Source organism: Plectrocnemia conspersa, unplaced genomic scaffold, assembly GCF_051122295.1.
Source record: "Plectrocnemia conspersa isolate PC_06_02 unplaced genomic scaffold, ASM5112229v1 ptg000002l, whole genome shotgun sequence".
In the NCBI taxonomy this organism is placed as follows: domain Eukaryota; kingdom Metazoa; phylum Arthropoda; class Insecta; order Trichoptera; family Polycentropodidae; genus Plectrocnemia; species Plectrocnemia conspersa.
The window spans coordinates 7,039,159-7,059,676 of record NW_028277166.1 but is presented as its reverse complement, the minus strand read 5'-3'; the positions used below and the strand labels follow the sequence as shown (position 1 = coordinate 7,059,676).

At 31.6% G+C, this 20,518-nt stretch overlaps 1 protein-coding gene across 4 annotated transcripts in view; it reads right to left on the bottom strand.

Annotated features, from left to right (window-relative positions):
- The window catches only part of Mrtf (Myocardin-related transcription factor), a 96,688-nt gene that overhangs the window by 28,989 nt on the left and 47,181 nt on the right, over nucleotides 1-20,518 (bottom strand). The window contains exon 1 of one of the 4 annotated variants that reach the window (XM_088205071.1): nucleotides 1,314-1,578. The exons of the other annotated variants lie outside the window; for them this stretch is intronic. The gene's annotated coding sequence lies outside the window, so the exon portion shown is untranslated. Of the gene's footprint in view, nucleotides 1-1,313; nucleotides 1,579-20,518 lie in introns of those variants that run through there. 4 annotated transcript variants of the gene reach the window in all.

Here is a 20,518-nt window from a genome sequence, read left to right as displayed (position 1 = left end):
CGAATGGTATAATTCAATACTTTTGTATTCTACAATAGAAGAAAACAAAAACGTGATCAATGAACCGACGCACTGGGTGCGTGCGTAAAAAATAAATTGAAGACATAATGGATAATGACAACAATTGATTTGATTAAAAAGTAGACAAAGAACAGCAGGGATAGGTTCGCTGATCTATTGATCTACATAATAATGTAAAACACGCAACTATTGAAAAATACTAGTGATTGTCAGATAGTATATTTTAAAAGTTTTCCTTTTGAAGCGATTAATTCTAAGAAGTAACGTCGCTTGAAATTAAAAATATTTTTTGCTATCACTAACGTGTGCTTTTGTGGTCATTATTTTTATTTATGTCGGTTGTTGGTCAACGACATTCATTATCATTTAATTGACGTTAATTATGAACAAAGTTGAATTTTATACATTAACATTTGACAGTTGAGCGCATTAAACTGTTAACGAGTCATAATTATAAGCGAGGTGTGAATTTATAATGATGCAATGTAAATTGCAAATGATAAAAAATATGATTTGCTATTAGTTCAAATTTATTCAATAAAATAATAGAAGCGTTAAGTGTGCTTAAAAAATACAACAAAATTATTGCTTTGAGTCAGAAAATAATCGTAAAATTTCTCGATGCGCAAACCTTAATTTATTGTGACATATATATCGCTTAGAGATCAAAACATATTTTAAAGCCAGTTGGGTCATAAAATTATATTTGTTCCAAAAATACATAATTTTCATTTGATTAATTATGTATAACAAATCTCATTATTATTATAATGCTGTGAATGCATAATGTATAATAATTCATTCACAATTAATCATTGTAAACGATGATTTACTTTCATGCTAATTTTGCTATTAGCTCTGCCTAATTGCAATTAACTTAACTGTCAAAACACGCAATACAAAAACATAACAAATAAATCATACAGAATCTATTACGAAAAGGGAAAATTCATATAAATTAGAGTTAATTATAAACCATGACTTTGACTTTGTAGAATCGCCGAAGATCATTGTTATCATACTCAAAATTAATTTTGGTTGTGCCATTTCAGATTAAGTGTTTATATCCATAATCATATTGATTCGTAGCAATTAGCCTTTTATTCTGCTGATGGTGTATGATACTTATTAGTGCTGATAGATGTACTAGATAATATCTATTCAGTGTTGAAGGAAGCGATAATAACAAAGAATCGCGATTGTTTTGACTTTAAACGTCGCATTAAAAATCATCACGGTGCTAATGTGACGCCTTCACACTCGCGATAAAATATTTATTGGCAAACATTCACCTTATCCAACGAGAGAAGAGCGGCGAAAACAATCGATCAGACAACATCGATCAAACGCACAGGAATAGCATCGTATTTTTATTTCGCACACATCTTTACACACATCACACATGCAAGCACACGCACACCCACGGATCTATTTCGGCGGCAATCGCGGAAAGTGAGTTATCATTCGGCGGCCGGTGCCAAGATCGACTTGTATAATAAATTTAAACAAAACGCGCGTTGCAATAAGTAGTTCGCGGCCGGCGCGGTTAAACTGACTGCAGAAACGGAAAAAGGAGATTACGTCAGTGCTAGCTGGTAAACAACAAACGACGAGCGCGGTGGGGAAGCGGCGCGTGGGAGAGCGGCGAACCTGCGGCACGTGGGTCGAGGTACCTGCCCCGAGAGAGGTGATTAATCCGATCTGCGAGAACGTTCGCTAAATTGCGACAGGAGGTGAAGGTGGTTCTTGTTTTGACTGGAAAAGCTTTGTTAAAAAAACAAAGCTTGAAGTGCTTACTGTGATATTTTAAAATTGAGCAGCTCTGACTCCAAAATAATATGTATTCGTTTTATAACTATTGTTATCAAGATGACAATCAAAAGGGTTGGTTCATCAATTGACGTACGTCATATAGCATTCAGTACCATACGGTCCGTCATGACACCGATAGTATCGATTTTTACCCGAGTCGCAGCTATCTGGGTAGATATTACAATTATTTTATGCCGAGAATTTAATTAAAAGAACGCGATAAATTTGAACCTCGAAACTAAGAATAGTCGCTAAATTTCATCGAAGACTTTTAACCCTCCTCGAAACCTTCGCAATCACAGGATCTATTTCGTACGATACGCAAATGATTAAGAAAAAAAATTGTTGACATACATACAGTCAGTCGTAAACAATAATTATCAAAAAACTATAAAGATAAATCACTGTAACAAAAAAATACATAAACAATCGTATTCGAAATTTTTGGCGCCTCCGGGAAACAACCACAATGGTTTGGTTTATATAGGGTAACCCGGATGTTGTGGAATTTACGACGAAAATAATAGGCAATATATTTATAAAGTTTTTTATGGTAGTGTGAGGACCATTAACAAGGCCACCCAGTCAGGTAGAAAGCAGAGGCATAGCTGGGGGTTTAGAGGGGGGGGGGCATATATCCTCATATGAATATGGGGGGATATGAAATTTTCGAAGCATAATTTGCATATAAAATCATTCGTTTTTCACATTTAAATATGACGTAACGCTACAGCAAAATCAAGAAAAAATTCTCTAATTTATTTTTCTTTATCAAGTACATTTTTGTTTTAATAAAATTACCTATGCAGATAGATGTTAAAGTGCAATAAAAATGACCGACGTAAAATAAAGAAATATTATTCCCCCTAAATCAAGAGCAAGAATAACTTCCACTAGTTATTTCCGACTGTATCTAAATTTGCACCAAGCGAAGCTACGCCATCGACTGGGAACGCAGCCGCTTCCCTCATCACGTAAACCCTGGTCCAGCTCAGACGTGCAAAATCTAGAGTTCAACCCGACTTTTAGAGACGACATGTATTTATTTATAATTATTGCACGTCTAATAATAATTTATAATACAAATAACTTTGTCTCCTAAATAAAAATAAGCACAGTGGTGTTTTAATCGGAACATATGCTAATATTGTTATTATTTTTTATTCAACAATATGCGTTTTTACTATTGCCAATTCCGATCTCTCATATTCGCTAATTGATTTACTTGATTTAAGCCCACGACTTGTAACTTAATGACTGATTACATATCTATATTTTTTATTAAACAATATGCTTTTTCTTTTCAGATCCGTGAATCAAGTGGCGGAATTACATATGATTTTGTATTGATTTTAGTGACAATGTAATTGATTTTTTTTAATTACCATATACACAAAATGTATGCTATTTGTATGGTATATGCATCATAATGTTGGAAGCAAAGTGGCATTGGTATTAAGTGACTTTTATCTGTAATGAAAATAGTATAAGGCACATTTAAAAGTATCTTTAAGACAAAAAATAGCGCCATGGTCACTTGTTACAGAAAAACTAGATAACGCGCCTTTCACTGAACTAACTCACATTTCAGCTACGTAGTTCGTGAATCGTCACGCTCTGACGCGGTCATCTATATGGAGTTTCACGGTCAATGTTTTCAAAGATTACATATCGTCGTAAATTTATTTTAAAAAAATACCTGCAATTAAATATTTATTTTAACGCGTACTTAAGAAAAAAATATTTTTAAAATCATTTTTTTTTTAATAATTGCCTACATCTATTTATAACCATGTCTCACACAATACGCAATCGCTAATTCTAATCGAACGTCACAGTATTATATAGTAAATAGTGGTTGGCGTTGGCGGGTTTCGCTCTCACCCGTTCGTTCATATCACTTAGCATCGCGACAAAGCCGAACCAAAACATATCCACTCTAAAATAGAACAGCGATACGTAATCTTTTCGCTGGGTCGGTCGATGACTAGAGGCGATCGATGGCTTTACTTTATCTATTAAAATACATAAATAAAGCGAATGAAGCAATCAAAGCCACAACTTATGCTCAATAAGGTTGCGACTTGTTCGCGACAGGTGATTGACAAGCTGCGATATGTTTATATATTTGTGTTTATATGCACATAATTTATAATGGCAACGGTTTCCGAATAATAGAATTATTGAAGCATTATCATTATTGAGAAACAAAGAAAAACTATTCAAGCATTGGTATACTCGTGCTAGACATTAGAAAGGCGTTCGATATAATATTTATACATATATATATATATATGTCATCTCTGTGCCAGCTTCTCCACCACCGTTCGGAGAAAACATCCCACACAACATATGTAAATATAACGTAATAAAAACTCTAATTAGATTCCACATTGAGCCTCACTGGCTATAAAGTCAACGCCCCTCAAACCCTAAACGACAATGCGTCTATCCCGCGTAAAAACCACTGTGCATTAACGACCTCGAAATGTGTTCTTCTTGCAGTTTCATTTATTACAGGTGTAAACATAACTAGTTGATCGAATATGCAAGCGATGCAATTGGCTAACCAGATCAGCATATGTGATTTGATAGAGACGTTTTAAATCAAGAGTATAAAAGATGACACTTTGTCATATCGGTAGCAGTTAACAACCGGACCGAGACCGAGAATAAACACGAAAGACCTCAACGAATCATTCAGAGGATATTACTTCTCCGCCAACACTTAATTTACAAAATATTTACAACTCGACACTATTTCGCTTTGGTAAATTGTACAAATTAACTGAATAAACTGTTACAAGCTTTCCGAAGTCACGGCGCTTCGGCCCCAAAACCCGAAACAATAAATAAGGCTTGTAAAAAACATTCAAAACTAGTTTTACACTTAATATACGTGTCGATAATTAAATCGTAAAATCCATTTTGAAAAAATATTTTTTTGATTCATTTATTTTTTTCGTTATTATAAAAAAAACAATCGAATGTGTTGAAAGTAATAAAATATATTCCTAAGTTAAATAAGATTGGCGTAGATGAACGAAGTGAATACAAAAATGTTTCATCCTCGTCTCTCGCTTTTAACCGAAAAGCGCCGCGAATCTAAAGATGTTAATCTACTTCATCCAAACAATAAGAATATGTTTTTTTTCTTAGGGTGACGGAATTTTTAACCAGATGGTAGACGACTTACTATGTAATGTATTACAACGAAGTTGTTTCTCAATAATTGCCTTCTAGTAAGATAATGAGATTTCCATTTATAACAAAATACAAAGATAGTTGCATAATCGTTGTGAAAGTAGTTTTAATTAATCTAATACTATATATTATTTTTTTAATAAACATTAAAACATAACACGTAAATAGTTTTGGATAAATCAATGTTTCTTTACATTCTAAATAAGGAAAAATTCAACAAAAACAACAACAGATGTTCTACAACGTAACGTAATTGATCGCACGGTTACGAAATCTCATACGTTCAAATTTCACCGTTTTCCTCTCGCGGCGGAGGTCAACGCATAAACATTCGTTATGATGACGAAGAACAAGAAGACCTTCGGATAATCAGTGTCAGGACCATTAGAGATGTTGTGCGATATGATCAACTTCTATGTATAAGAATTACCGTTAAAAAGATGACCCCATTTCGATTAGTTAACAAAGTGGGTTAGTGTTTCTGTTACGTTTTTTCATTCCCCAATGAAAACAGGAAGATAATAAGTCGGGAACGGCGAGTGAAACGCAGACAAAACGGTCGTAAAAATAGAAAGCCTAAAAAACTCCACTAACGAGAGTCGAAAATAATTCTGAAAATCTCGACGGCGATGCAATAAAATTAAAACTATTTTATTGTACCGTAATAACACATAACATATTATATCGCCTTTGACTGAGAGCATAGCCATTTTTTAAATAGTATATTATCTTGTTAGATAATAAAGACGGTTTGGAAAATTTCTTCGTCTATTATTGTATTTGTCTGAAATAGATTAGTGTCGTTTCATTGAAACTATTCGAATTCGATGTGATTTTATTGAGACATTAAAACGCGTAATAGGTCGTGTGGTCGTTAAATAAATACGTTTTAAATTAAATGATTCATAAATCGCTCAAAATTTAATTATTTCGAACATGGCACGTAAGCTCCTAAGCGCATAAACGCCTATTGTAATTGATAATTAGTCTATAAACTTTTGACACGTGCAAGGAATCTCAATGTTAGTTGAGTCAATTACTTGAGACGTGTTTCTTCTTATTGAATAGAACAAAACAAGCGTTAAGGTTTACAATTTCATTTTCAACTTTAATCAATCTTAACAGTATCCAAATAAATTATTGATTTTTATATTCAATTGATAGGTTTAAATGCACTATACTTTGTGCTCAAATAACCTTGCAAATGGGATTAGAATGTTAACAATTATAGAGCATATGCACATAGTTCCCACAGTCGTTCAATACAAACATACGTGAAATTATCTTTACCCAACCGCAAACATGTATTTTTTATTTATATAAACATAAACAATATAATAAGATTAACATCTTAAGTACGTTTTACTCAAAAGAGTTTAAACTTTTATCGAAAATAATTAAAAACCATTGTTATGCGTTTGGCAATCGCCCATATGTCGAACTGTATCACGCCCCAGTTTTTTATCTTATTTTTTGGTAAACGACAGCTTTCATCTACGCTTGTAACAACTTTCCGATTGACTAGAGCAAATATTTTTTTGCAAACCGGAAACTAATCTGGCAAATCGAACGTCAGGAGCCAGCCAGGACCATTAGTTACGGATGAACCCGAAAAGGTCAGAATCGGATGCAGTTATCTGCTCAAATGAGGTCGCGTGTTGTGAAACGGCAAATGCAGTCGTTGCCCGGTAGACGAAATAAGTCATCCGCGCGACAGACGGGAGAAGGCAACTGGCGGCTTGCGTGATTTTTAATTAGTTCTTTAAAATAACAATGATTGTGATTTTAAGAAAAGGAAGAGGCTAGGTAAGTGGCTTTTATTTACGGATTCGGAACGGTCTTTATTATAATTTGATGGATATATTATACAACACGGTCCATGCCAACCAATTATTTCGGGATAACGATTTGGAATGGTATCAAAATTACGGATTCGATATATGAGAAGAGAGAAAAAACAAGCGAAGCGAAAAAGAGTGGTGCTATAACTATAAATCAATGGGTGGATCGGTGTCCAATGGTTGGTAATTTGTTTTTGTTGAAGTGAAATATAAGAAAACCGAGAGACTTATTGATGTTAATGTACAATTAATAACGTATATGAAAAGACCATTATTTATTTTATGTGAAGTACATATTTGTTTTGAATTAAAACAAACATAGAATCTAAGAAATAGAGAAAACACTAAGAAGGTTCAACTCTAACGGATCTTATTGTAAAGTATAGATTTTCATCGAACCGGTGTGTATTATATATTACATTTTTTAGAATACACTACATAATTTACAATAGTTATTTTATAAATAATTCCATGAATAAAAATCAGATCACTGCTATACACTTTTACACTATTATTTTACTATAAATACAGTAAATTGAAAGTTGACATGGCATTTTGAGTATTTTATTAACTTTGATGCATTTTTTACACGTTTTTGAATTTATAATAGATAATTATAATTGTTAACTTTCGTTTTCCGTTAATACTGTTAAAAAAAATCGCGTCAATTATGGGAAAAGTGTATTTTTTCCGTCGTCCCACCAAGTGCATAATGGCGAGCCCCATCTCAACACGTGCGCGCGACCTTTTTTGGTTCTACATGCGACCCTCGACTTTCGAACGTTCGACTTTCGCACAGTTTGCTATTTCGCATATTTAAAAAAAAAAAATTTTTTTTTTAAATATAAACATGAGTGGAAAACGAAAAAACTTCAGTGTTGATACGAACAAAAAGAAATCAAGGACTCATAAACTTCACACAATTCGAGACAAAGATGGAAATTATTAGACGTTCTGATAGCGGTGAATCTTTTGCTTCAATCGGATGTTCGTATGATACAAACAGGTCTATGATATGTTCAATTTTGCAAAATAAAAATATAATATAGGAATACCCTCAAAATTGTGAAAATTAAAGATATATTTCCACAATCTTTAAAGATATGTTTCCAAAAAAGCACGGCAAAAAACAGGGATGAAATGGAAAAATCTTTGTCACCATGGATCGATGACCAACATCAAAAAGATGTCCCTCTGAGTATTTCAATTATTCAAGCAAAAGCTCTTAGTTTGCACAAAAATTGGAAGGATAGATTAAAAAAAGATTTTAACACGGTTTTTCAAGCAAGTAACGGTTGGTTTTACAATTTTAAAATTAGGTATTTTTTTCATAATATTAAATTTAGTGGAGAATCGGCTGATGCGGATAAAGATGCTGCAAAAGAATTTATTTTCTAATTATCCAAAATTATTGAAGATGGAGAATATTCCTCTCGCCAAATATTTAATGTAGATGTGACATGTTTATTTTGGAAAACTCTTTAACAATGAAAAATATGTATGAAGCCTTCACGCACCTTGACAAATTTTTAAATATTATGAAAGATTGTGATCCCAATGGAGAACGCATATCTCAAGTGCGTAGGGCGATCAATAAAAACATAGCATGTTATAAAATACTATATGAAGAAAAGAAAAAGAATAGTGGAAAACAGTTAGCTCTTGATAACTTTCATTTTCTCAGTAAATAGTGTTTTTTTGCTGGGTTTCGCACTTTAAATCTATCTTCGACCAAACGTCTATTCACCGTCCGTCCCGAAATATTCGAGTTTGAAGTAGATTGCAATTCTGTTTGTATTTCAGCAGTTAATTCACTGTCGAAAAATTAATTCCATGATTAAATATGAAGATCACTCCCATAGACTTTTATACTATTATTTTACTATAAATATAAATGTTAAGCCATTTTTTTTATTTTTTAGTATAATTATAACTAAGTTCGCCTATATTTAAAATAATAAATAAAACTTTGATTGTGGCGGTTAAGTTTATTGGTAACAGATGTAGTGGTTTAAAATATCGTTCGGCACAATCAAAGTTATTTTTATTGCATTCTTCATTCTGAATCACTCTGATAAAAAATATTTCTGTTAACAAGGAAAAAAGTGAAAAACAAAACTATTTAACTGATAAAAATAGTCGTTCTTTTTAATTTTTTAACTAATTTAATACCATACTTGTTCGAAATAAACTATACATAAAACGCGTGCCATCATAACTATTTTAAGTAACTTTTTTTATATTTTATCCTATTTTTGCGTATATAAATAAGCGACATGTCGCCGGAAAGACTTGTAAATTCTCCAAACGCGACACATATTTAAATAAGCTACTTATGAAACCGTAAAAAATGGCACGTGTGCAAGACAGACGCGGACGTCCAATTTACTGCGTTCCGGAAATTCTGCTGCGTGTTTACAAATAGGGGGCGGTGAATTTTCATATTGCAGAATTTTGAGAAGCGCAGTAAAAAATCGCGATCGTTAAAAACTTAACGGCTTAATCTCATATATATATACACATATATATATATATAAATGGCGTAAATATTTATATTCCGAGATCGTTTCGCTCTAGCTAGACAATCCAGAATTAATATTATTCGACACCGCGATTTAAAATTCGAAAAAATAATGTGATATTTGAAGGATGGAAATATTGCAGCCGAGTGTGAAGTTGAAGTATCCCATAAATCGGTTGTTTTGACTGGCGACTTTTCTTTGATCCGAAAGAAAATATTATAATGGGTAAGACGAGCGCGGCGTGGAAGGGGTCGCGAAAACCGGCACGCGAGAGTGAGAGTCGGGCCAATTGGCCTGTCGAAAAATCGCAATGCCGGAAAAATATGTGAAAATGCGTGGGAAAAGTGTCAACAGTAAATACATCGCCGCCGCGCCCTTGTAACACGTGCGCAGCTATTGGCAACCTTTTAAAACGAATGTCAAAAATAATCGTATTGAACGTGTAAGACGCTATTGTATATTTTTATGTGCTAAAATATTGAATGCGTTAGAAATATGAAACATACTTCGAAAAAAACGTCATAAAGTATTTGCACAACTCGTAATTGCTTTAACCACTTTAAGAGTGGAAATGGTTCATTTTCATAGTAGAAAAAATATGCAATCGTGAATTTGTCCATTTCTACCGAGCTCTTCGACACAAAAAAGATTGACTAAAACTCTCAAAGATTCAATCGACCCAGAAAAGCAGCCCTCTGACCTGACATTAGCAAATACAAAACATACACGCGAGGTCGAAAATAGTGAACATACAGCCTTGGCCATAATAATGGGACACCCCTTAAAATGGTGTGTAACTCTTTACAAGTGCATAGTCTGACTGAAATATTTTAGCAGCTAGTTTTAACCGTAATTCTGAGAACTATACAAAGGAATTTGTCGTTTTTAATCGCTCACTTGAGTTTTAAAAAGGGTTTACAGGTCTAATTGTTAATGTTATATTCAGTTGCGTGATTTGTCGTTATATTTTTTTTATTTGATAATTTATTTTGTATTTTATATAAGCAATTAAAAATTCCAAAAAAGCGTTAATAACTTAATTACATATTATTGACTGAATATATCGAAAATTAGTAAACACATTACTTCTTCACAGCGCGCTGTCCAAAATGTTTTGAAACGGTTCAATAAACGTGGTTCTTACAATTCAAAGCCAAGAACTGAAAGAAAACCAAAGATAACTACCCAGAAAGATCGAATGTGACCCGAAAACACCAAGATTGGGCGAAAGTCATTTAACCCTTTAGACGCCAGTGACGTGCCCGCACGCCAAAGCGGTCGGACCGTCAAGTGCCAGCGCGTGCAGGCACGCAAATGTTATTACGGACACATTTATTAATAAATTCGATTTTTTTTTCGTTAATTTAATACAGAGACATCTATTAAATGGAATGTGATCGTTAAAATGTGCAATTTTTGAACCATTCTTTTATTATTTACGATCGAGCATAAAGACGTTGTTAGGGCTGCTACAATATTTTTTTTAAATGATAAAAAAACACAATGTTTTGTAAAAAAAAAACATTTTTTTAATTTGAATTTTGTTTTTGTTTATATTATAACATTATTACCATATTTACTATTTCTAAAAAATTTTTGACATAGTTGAAAATTTTTAAATATATGAAGTAGCTGCCATTTTGATAAAAGATTTTGATTAAAACAACGGAAATTATCGTGTCCCATACAAATATTAAAAACAACCAAAAACATATAATATAAATAACATACAATATAAATTACATATAATATTTGTGTGTGGCAGCCCTGACAGTGGTTTTTAAAACTTGTTATTTCTGTGCTTTTTTTTCACTTTTATGTTAAAATTAATAAAAAGGAAAGTAAACAGTGATTTTCCAGGTAAATAATGTTTCTCTTTCATAATAATTTAAAGGGTTGAAAATGGTGGCCTACAGAGCAAATTCATAGAAATTTGCTTGGCGTTGAACAGGTTAAGGTAATTTTAAACTAAAATTGGTTAATATAAAAAAATATTAAGAACTTTGTAAAATAATCATTATTTTAAGTTTGTGCCCTGGTGTAATACACGTGCGTCGAAGATTCTGAGAAGAATATCTAGATGATTGCTTAGTACCCAAAGTCAAATACTTTGGCGGAAGCGTTATGGTCTGGAGTCGCTTGGGAGCAGCAGGGGTAGGAAATGTGTAGCTTGCGAGGGTAGTATGAATAGTGACATTTATATTTCAATGTCAAAACCACTTTAATTGATTCTTATTGGAAAATATTTCAAAGCACATACCACACTATCATCCGATTACAGCAAGAAAACGCTCCATAAGTCCATACCATACTTCGCTAAAAATCAGGGGTTGATTTGCGCCAAAGGGTTTTACGCTTTCAGAATGGCCTACACAGTCACCATACCTTAATCCTATAAAGCATTTATGGAAAAATGAAAAGGAAAGGTTGCCCAGCACAATTGCAGTTGGAATAGAGAAAATTGTAACCATCCACCTGCAAGTCATTAGTTGACAGTATGCCAAAAAGGGTTGCAGCTGTAATTAAAGCCAAGGGTGGGCCTCCTAATATTAAATTTAAACCACCTTAATTGGTTTCTATTATTTATTTTATTTTATTAATTTATTTAGCTTAATAGCTAATCTTTACATCTAACAAATTTAGTAAACATATATAAAAATATATAAAAAATACATAACAGAAAGAAAAAATATACAATAATAAAGACTTAATATTATAATATTTTATTTCTATATGTACGAAGGTGTTTTTTTATTCCATTTATAAAACCCGTTATATTTTTGCTGTTTCGGATTTCTCTTGGAAGACTATTATATAAATTAAAACCTCCGTACATAATTCCCCTAGCCGTACTCGTTTTCTTATACTTAATTATCTTTAAATTTTCTCTATTTCTAGTATTATATTTATGTACATCTTTATTTCTTATTAAATACTTATTAAAATAGTGTGGTAACATATTATTTTCTAATTTATATATAAATACTAAAACATTCATACTCAATATTTCTTGAACATTCAACCATTCTAATCTATCAATCATACTTTTACAATTAGTTAATCTATTTTTATTTAAGATTACTCTCATTGCCCTATTTTGTAATTTTTGCAACATTTGTTTATCTAATTTATTTAACATGTTTAATAGTGTTGCACAATAATTAAAATGGGGCAATATTATACTATTGTAAATTAATTTTTTTGTATTTATACTTAATATATTTCTTAATCTAGATAATAAACCTATTTTTCTACTAATTTTTTTTAATATGTAATTACAATGTTCTTTAAAGTTTAATTTTGTATCAACAATTACTCCTAAATATTTTATATTATCCACTATTTCTATATTAGAGTTATTTATTACTATTTTGGTACTATCATCTAACACATTTTTATAATTAATAAACATACATTTAGTTTTATTCTCATTTAATTTAAGTACATTATTCTTTAACCATATCTCTAACACACCTAATTCATCATTCAAATTACTCACAACTTCTTCAATGTTATCACCCATGCAATAGATCAATGTGTCATCCGCAAATAGATGAACTTTACATTTTCTTACGTTATTAACTATATCATTCATATATAAAACAAACAACAATGGTCCCAATTTAGACCCTTGTGGTACTCCATAATACACTAACCTCTCTTCAGAACATACATTATTTATCTTAACTTTTTGTTTTCTTTTATATAAGTAATTATTAAACCATCTCAAAACTATATCACTTATACCTATATTCTCCAATTTCTTCAACATTATTTCTCTGTCTATTGTCTCGAAGGCTCTCTTGAAATCCAAGAAAACTGCTCCAATGATTTTGTTTGTATCCTTAGCCAACAGCCAATCATTTATCACTACTTGTAATGCAGTTTCAGTGGAATGCTTTTCTCTGAATCCCGATTGTTGTTCACATATTATGTTTTGAGAAGTAATAAATTCCTTTAATTGTTTGATTACTACTTCTTCTATTATTTTTTCTATACACGGTAGCATGTTGATTGGTCTCATTTCTTCAACTTTTTTACTATTTTTTATTTTAGGTATAGGTACAATAGTAGCAATCTTTAAATTTTCAGGCATTTCTCCTAAGGAGAGTGCTTTATTTATTAAATAATTTAATTTAGTTCCTATTATTTCCCATGTTTCTTTAATTATATTTATATCTAGTTCATCAGTACTAGTTCCTTTTTTAAATTTACATATTATGTTATGAATTTCATCTAATGATACTGATTTAAATTTACTAAATTTTACAATTAATGTTTTATTATTATATTGTACTAAATTACTAATCCTTGGTATTGAATTTACAATTTCTTCTATGCTCTCAATGTAATATGTATTCATTTTTTCTGCCATTATATAAGGATCTTGATATATATTTCCATTAATTTCCATTTTTATTATGTCGTTTTTCTGAGTTGGATTAATTAATTGTTTTATTGATTTCCACATCTTATTTGGATCATTTTGTATTTCATCTATCAATTTTTCATACCATTTCTTTTTAGCCATTCTTAATACTTTGACTGCCATATTTCTACATTGTGTGTATGTTTTCCATTTTTCATTAAAGACTTTATATTCTATTTGTTCTGTTTTTAATATTTGAAAAATTTTGTATGACTCATCTCTTTTCTTTATAGCATTTTTAACATCATCATTAAACCACGGTTTTGGGTTGTAACGATATTCCTTTTTAAAATTATATTGACTTTTTGTTTTACAATCTACTATATTCTTATAAATTTTGTTCCATATCCTATTAACATCCATATTATCTACATTCCAGTCACATTTTTGTAATTCTAATCTTAATTTATTAAAATTAATTTTTTTAATTATATCAATTTTTTTTGTTTTTTTAAACTTAAGTTCATTATGTTTTTCTATATAAATATATACAATTGAATGGTCAGTTATTCTTGGAGTTGATTTTACTTCACAATAAATTTTTTTGTTGTTGGTAAATACTAAATCTATTAATGTGCTCGATCTATTATTAGTCCTTGTATTTTCTTTGACACATTGTCTTAAACCAAATATATTTGATATTTTTTCTAATTTTGCTGTGTAAAAATCTTCACATTTGTTCCAATTAAAATTCCAATCTCCAATTAAAACAGTATCCAAAATTTGATCAAAACTCCATTCTGCAATATTATTTATAAATTCTATGAATATATTCGGATTACTATTTGGAGATCTGTATGCTATACATAATATTATGGGAATTTTTTCAATAAAAATCTTAACTGTGATAGACCAGTATGTCTTATCTTTATTATTTTTAAATATAGTATTGAATTTTATATCATTTCTAATATACAGTATAACACCTCCTGTATGTCTGGAATTAGAATCACATCTAATTATATTATAATTGCCAATATTTAGTTCAAATTCTTCAATGTCATTTGTGATATGGGTTTCAGTTAACCCTAAAAATATTGGATATTCCTTTTCAGTAATTAATTCTATTTCCTCTTTATGTTTTAAATAACCTTGTGCATTAATTAATATCCCAGTTACTGATTCTTGTTTCCCATATGAACTTGATTTTTTTAATTGCTATACTATATTATATTGTATTTTATTATAGTAATTTTGCTCGTATCTTTTATAAATTGAACAATTTCTATCCATGGAGTTGTGTTCCACATTCAAATTAAGATTTAGTAATTTATTTGCTCTACAGCAATTCACACAGTTTTCTTTTTTGTTGCATTGATTTATTAAATGTTCTTCCGAACCACATTTTATACAATTTTTTTTATTTTTACATTCACTGGCTTTGTGATTATAACCATAACAGTTATAACAACGGTATATGAATATGTCTTCATATACTTTACACCTATCCCATTCAATATTTAATTTGCCTACATCCATTATATTTTTAAATGTCGTAACATCTACTTCAATAATAGCATCATACTTATTAAATTTGTTTTTTTTAATATGTTTTACTTCTAAATAACATTTGTTTTCTTCTACACATGTGTTTTGTTTCATTATACACTTTTTTAGTTGATCATATTTTAATTCTTCAGAAATTCCAATTATTTTTATTTTTGGTTTCTTTAAATTTCCTACTTTTATATTATATTTATCTCCTAGTTTTTTTACTGCATCTGTCGTAATTTTCGATGCATCTTCTTTACTATCACATGTAATTATTATACCTCCTTTGCTTATTGGTCTTATATTTTGTATTCCAACTTCTAATTCTGTTGGTTTAATTAAATTTTTGCAATCCTTTTTTGTCTGCTCTATATTTTGCAAATTTTTAGGTATAATTATCGCAATATCTTTTCCTTTTTCTTATTTATATTTTCACGATTTTTTAAAGATATAACACATTTATTGGGGTGCCCCATTATTATGTACTAGTGTTTCTCTTTAAATTTGTAAAAAAAATTGTAGTATAAATAAAATAAATGCTGCATGGTTTTTATACCACCGCATAAGAAAGAGTGGGTCTGTGCCAGATGCTTAAAAATATGCATGCTTTCTTGGAAGTATTTCAATGGCAAAATCTAATCGGCCTTATCTTTGCTTTGGACATTATTAATCAGATAAAAAGAAACCGATTCGCGTGTGAATCGACAGATTGTAAAAAATTATGGGGACTGTTTAGTCACGCTATTAAATTTGTCTGGCGGCGAACTTAAATCTCGTTTTTTTAATAAACCAGAGCGGTTTTTGATCTTTATCTTGCTCGAAAATAAAAAATAGCAACACAGGTGATTGATAATTGTTTAACGGACCGTATGGTACGGTGTGCTACAATTATACTGAGCACAAAAATAAAGTTTACTACACATAATCGAAGAGGCTGGTCTGCAAATAGCATTTATATGAGACATTCGTTCTGTGGGCTTAGAGTTAAATTTGAGTGATGTTAGCATAACATAGTGTAGAATACATCGATTACACAACGCACAGCAACGACGATTGGCGCCTTGCGTGTCCAACAAACGAGGCAATAAAGCTTTTAAGCTCCCCCAAAGACAAATTCGCGATTAACGACACCTTCTTGCGAATCTCTCTCGCTCGTTCGCGAATCGGGACCGTCTCAATTCCGATTGGACATACCGAAGCTGGACAAAAATAAAGAGACGTAACGAGCGTAAATCGTAAATTAGGCGACGTTTCGGTCGTAAAGCGGCGGTTTGCTCGAGAGCCAGATGTCATAATTAAATGTCGCGGAAACTGAAATCAAAAGGAGCAAGTGAAGTGATGTTGCGTAATCGGAGATCAATCAGCGGAAAATTTTCCGAGTGAAGATGTCTGCGGTTGGACAATGTTGTGAAAGTAGTAGTATAATTGAGAAATTGTTCTTATGGAAATGTGTAAGTAGGTGAACTATCGAATCTCAAAGTGATTATAGAGTGGAAAACTCTTGCCATCTGCACTTTTATACAACTAATAGTATATTTTCTTAATAGAGAATGACTTACTAGAAGGCAGTGTGATCTTTAAAAAAAATGAATGTATATAATATATAAGTTTTCTTAATTTATTTTTAATTTAAAATTATATTTATTTTTTATTACAAATCTGACCATAACTGAACAGGTTTCCCCGATGCGTCATGATGGACATTATATAATAAAAAAACACTTATGATGTACACCTAAAATAGATTAGCACCAACCCACATATTTTTCCCAGCTTTCCATAGCTATCGCCTAAAACATCTTTGTGTCTGGTAAGCTCGTTGAGAAACTGGACGGACATTTTTCATGATTTAAATAACACAATCCTGCTTGAAAGATAAGTCTCTCCCTCCACCCTTTCACATCAATATAAGTGTATTGTATTGAAGCCATCTGTTCTAAAATTTATTAGTTGTACTCAAGAGCCCTAAGGGAACGCACGAACATCATACGCTCCCTATGCATGGACCAAATTTTGCAAACTTAATTAAAACAAAATTAATTTTTATTTTCCATATATTGCATAGCTTAAAAAATAATCTATGTATTTAAATTTGAATTGCTCTTTCGAAATAACCAGCACGATAAAACAATGGGTTCAAATCTCATGTGTCTGGAAATCAGAATTACTTATTATTATATAAATATAATTCAGATTAGGTTTTACTATATATTTTTAATTTCACAAAGGAATATTATGATGATTAATAAAAATCGAGCTAGATAGTACATATTAAATATTATCTAATAATGAGCTACTTCAACTCATAGATAATATCGTATATGTGTGTATACATACAAAACTATATGTATGTTTATCAGAAACGTTTATATATACTTTTATTAAGCTATTTTTTTATTAAAACATCATTCGAAAGTTATTTATTCAAAATAAAGAACACGATATTGTTATAGCTAAAAACACTTTATTATAAGAGGTAATTTGTTATAGAATAAAGCGTTTCATAGTGTGTTTTTTTTTATATCAGATAAGATAAATTTAAAAGCTATTTATGATATATTCACACGCGCGACATTCTCCCATGGGAAATTCATATAACAGAAACATTAACAACGCGACATTTACTACTAAACATCCACAAATACAGCATCTGTAACTGCGATGAATTCAAGAGTACAAATAATTTTATATCATTAGATAGATATAAATTCTCAGTTGCATAGAGGCAAGACAGTTGACGAACTTCCAGACACTTCCTTCTGCACAAATCTCAAAATAAGATCTATTTCTGGTGCGAATAACGCATTAGACTGTCGATCGACACTGTCTTGATGAGCTTTAAAGCTCAGACGGACGGCCTAATACAGTCCAAATAGAAATTAAAACAAAATTGACAACCCTATCGACGACCGTCGCAATGATCGTCATATTGCTCCGTTTTACGCAACCTGTCTAAAGAACAGCCGGTAAAAGCCGTTTCTCCCAAACAAAACCGATAGATCGGTATCAACACTAGCATTTCCATGTCTATGATTCATCGAATCCGACCGAACAAATGGATCTCGCCAAAACAATATACATCCGAAGAGTCCGATCGAATTGGCGCATATTGATAGTAATATAAACATCACGGATGACCGAATCGAGCGTGAACCAGAAATAGAGAACAAACGCAGATTTCAGGCGGATGTTTGGAGACTTATCTACGATTCGAACGTATGGAAGCACGCGGGGTGGAAACTTCTGTAAACATTTACGAGCATTAAAGCGCGAAGCGTTAACGTGCCAAAAATTGATAAGATGGAGCGTCGAATCTGACGAGATGTGTATAAGGTCAATTAGATTTCTATAAATAGTATTCATGCATCAATCAACAACTTTGGACATTTCGAGCAAAGTTTATGGAGCACTAAATTGCTAAGAGTATATTTATACTTTAACACAATCGTGCATTTTCGCCTAATGACTAAGGACACAAAAGCGGATTTTGAGGCAAAACTCCGCATAGCTGACAAGTGATTCTCTTCGTCCAGAAACACATGAATGCATCACTCTCCGACGAAAGATTTTGCAGTGGGATGAGTGATTCAGTGCGTAGGCAACGCAACTCAAAACCCTTCTAAGACAATCATATTTCGTATTATACAATGGCGAATAATTCGCTAACGCCATTAACATTCTCCGTTGCCATAACATATCATCGTCAGTTTCGACAGCGCCGGCCGAGATCGATTGCGTAAAATGGATTTTTTTTTTGTTAGCTAGAACTCGCACACAAATGTGCTACCATATATAAAAATCTTCCAAGTATACAGGTTCATCATATACAGCATGACTATATTTAAGAAACATACAAATTCTAAAACAGATATACTTTATAATTTATCTCCCAAGTCAAATCAAATTAAGCAGTCCTTGTGACTTATTTATTATCATGTTAAATACAATGCTAATCCGGAATTAAATCCATTTGCAGATTTCGGAAGCGGAGTAGTAAAAAGGTTCTGATTTATGGAAGTTTCAGATGAAAGTGTATTCTAAAAGGAAGTAAGTATAAGCGATAGGGGAGGTGCTTTCGCTTTTTCTTATTCTCGACCTTCAGGCCAATGCGACGATTTGGGGACAAAAACATACTATTTTATTATCTGTTTCTTAATATTTTGCGTGTTCATTGAATCCGATACTTTTATATAAAGGCGGCGTAAACAATAAACTTATTCTAAAAATCGCTAATGCTTATAGCAATAATTTTAATTTAAAAATCTCATATTTACCGGGTGATTCTGACAAATTTTAAATGCAAATCGCTAACAATCAACAAGATACTAGAAATAACCCCAATTTTCAACCCATGAACGTTATAGAAACGTCAAATAAAATGTTATGACTCCTCAAATGAATGAACAACCGCGACAAAAAAGGGATGTGCGCGCCTGTAGCTTTCAAAAATACGCCTCGTTCGAAGACTTATTCACAGCAGTGTATATCGCATTGTACATGTTTTTTTTTTGCGAAATTATTTATTACACCCATGACAAACAAGCAGGCGCATATAAAATAATAATAAAAAACACTATGTAATCACCGAAATTCCATAAATTACTAAAACTTACTCAAGCTGTGAACTTTTGAAATGACGTATTAAATTATTTATATCTTTAAATCAACACATATAATGTATAATATTATTCATTCTTAAAAGACATACGTTTGACCACTTATATTATAGATACAAAAATTTAGGATCACTCTGTATATAAGGTACGAAAGCGAATGTTCCCAAAACGAACGTAAATCGGCAGAAGCGTCCGGCGCCATATGGCCAAAACAAACCGTCGCTCGCGAATACTTCACCAACTGAGATATAAACATTGCTCAGATCGGACCCAGAGAGAAAAAAAACGTGTTCAGCTATGAAGAAATACGTCTAAATTCGTCTCGGATGCGCTCAGTGCAAGTGCTATATGTTTATAAGTTTTTGCTATCTAATAATGTATTTATGAATAATTTATGGCGTTCCAGATGGCGCGCTTTCACATTTTTAATAGAACCTGTCATGACAATTTATTATCTATCTATAATACAACATGGATTTATGTATATTTTGAGCAGCTTATTCAACACGAGGCTAGAAAAGACCGATGCAGTATGAATTTGGATCGCCATAACTTCTCGACCACTTAACTGTGTAACGTTTG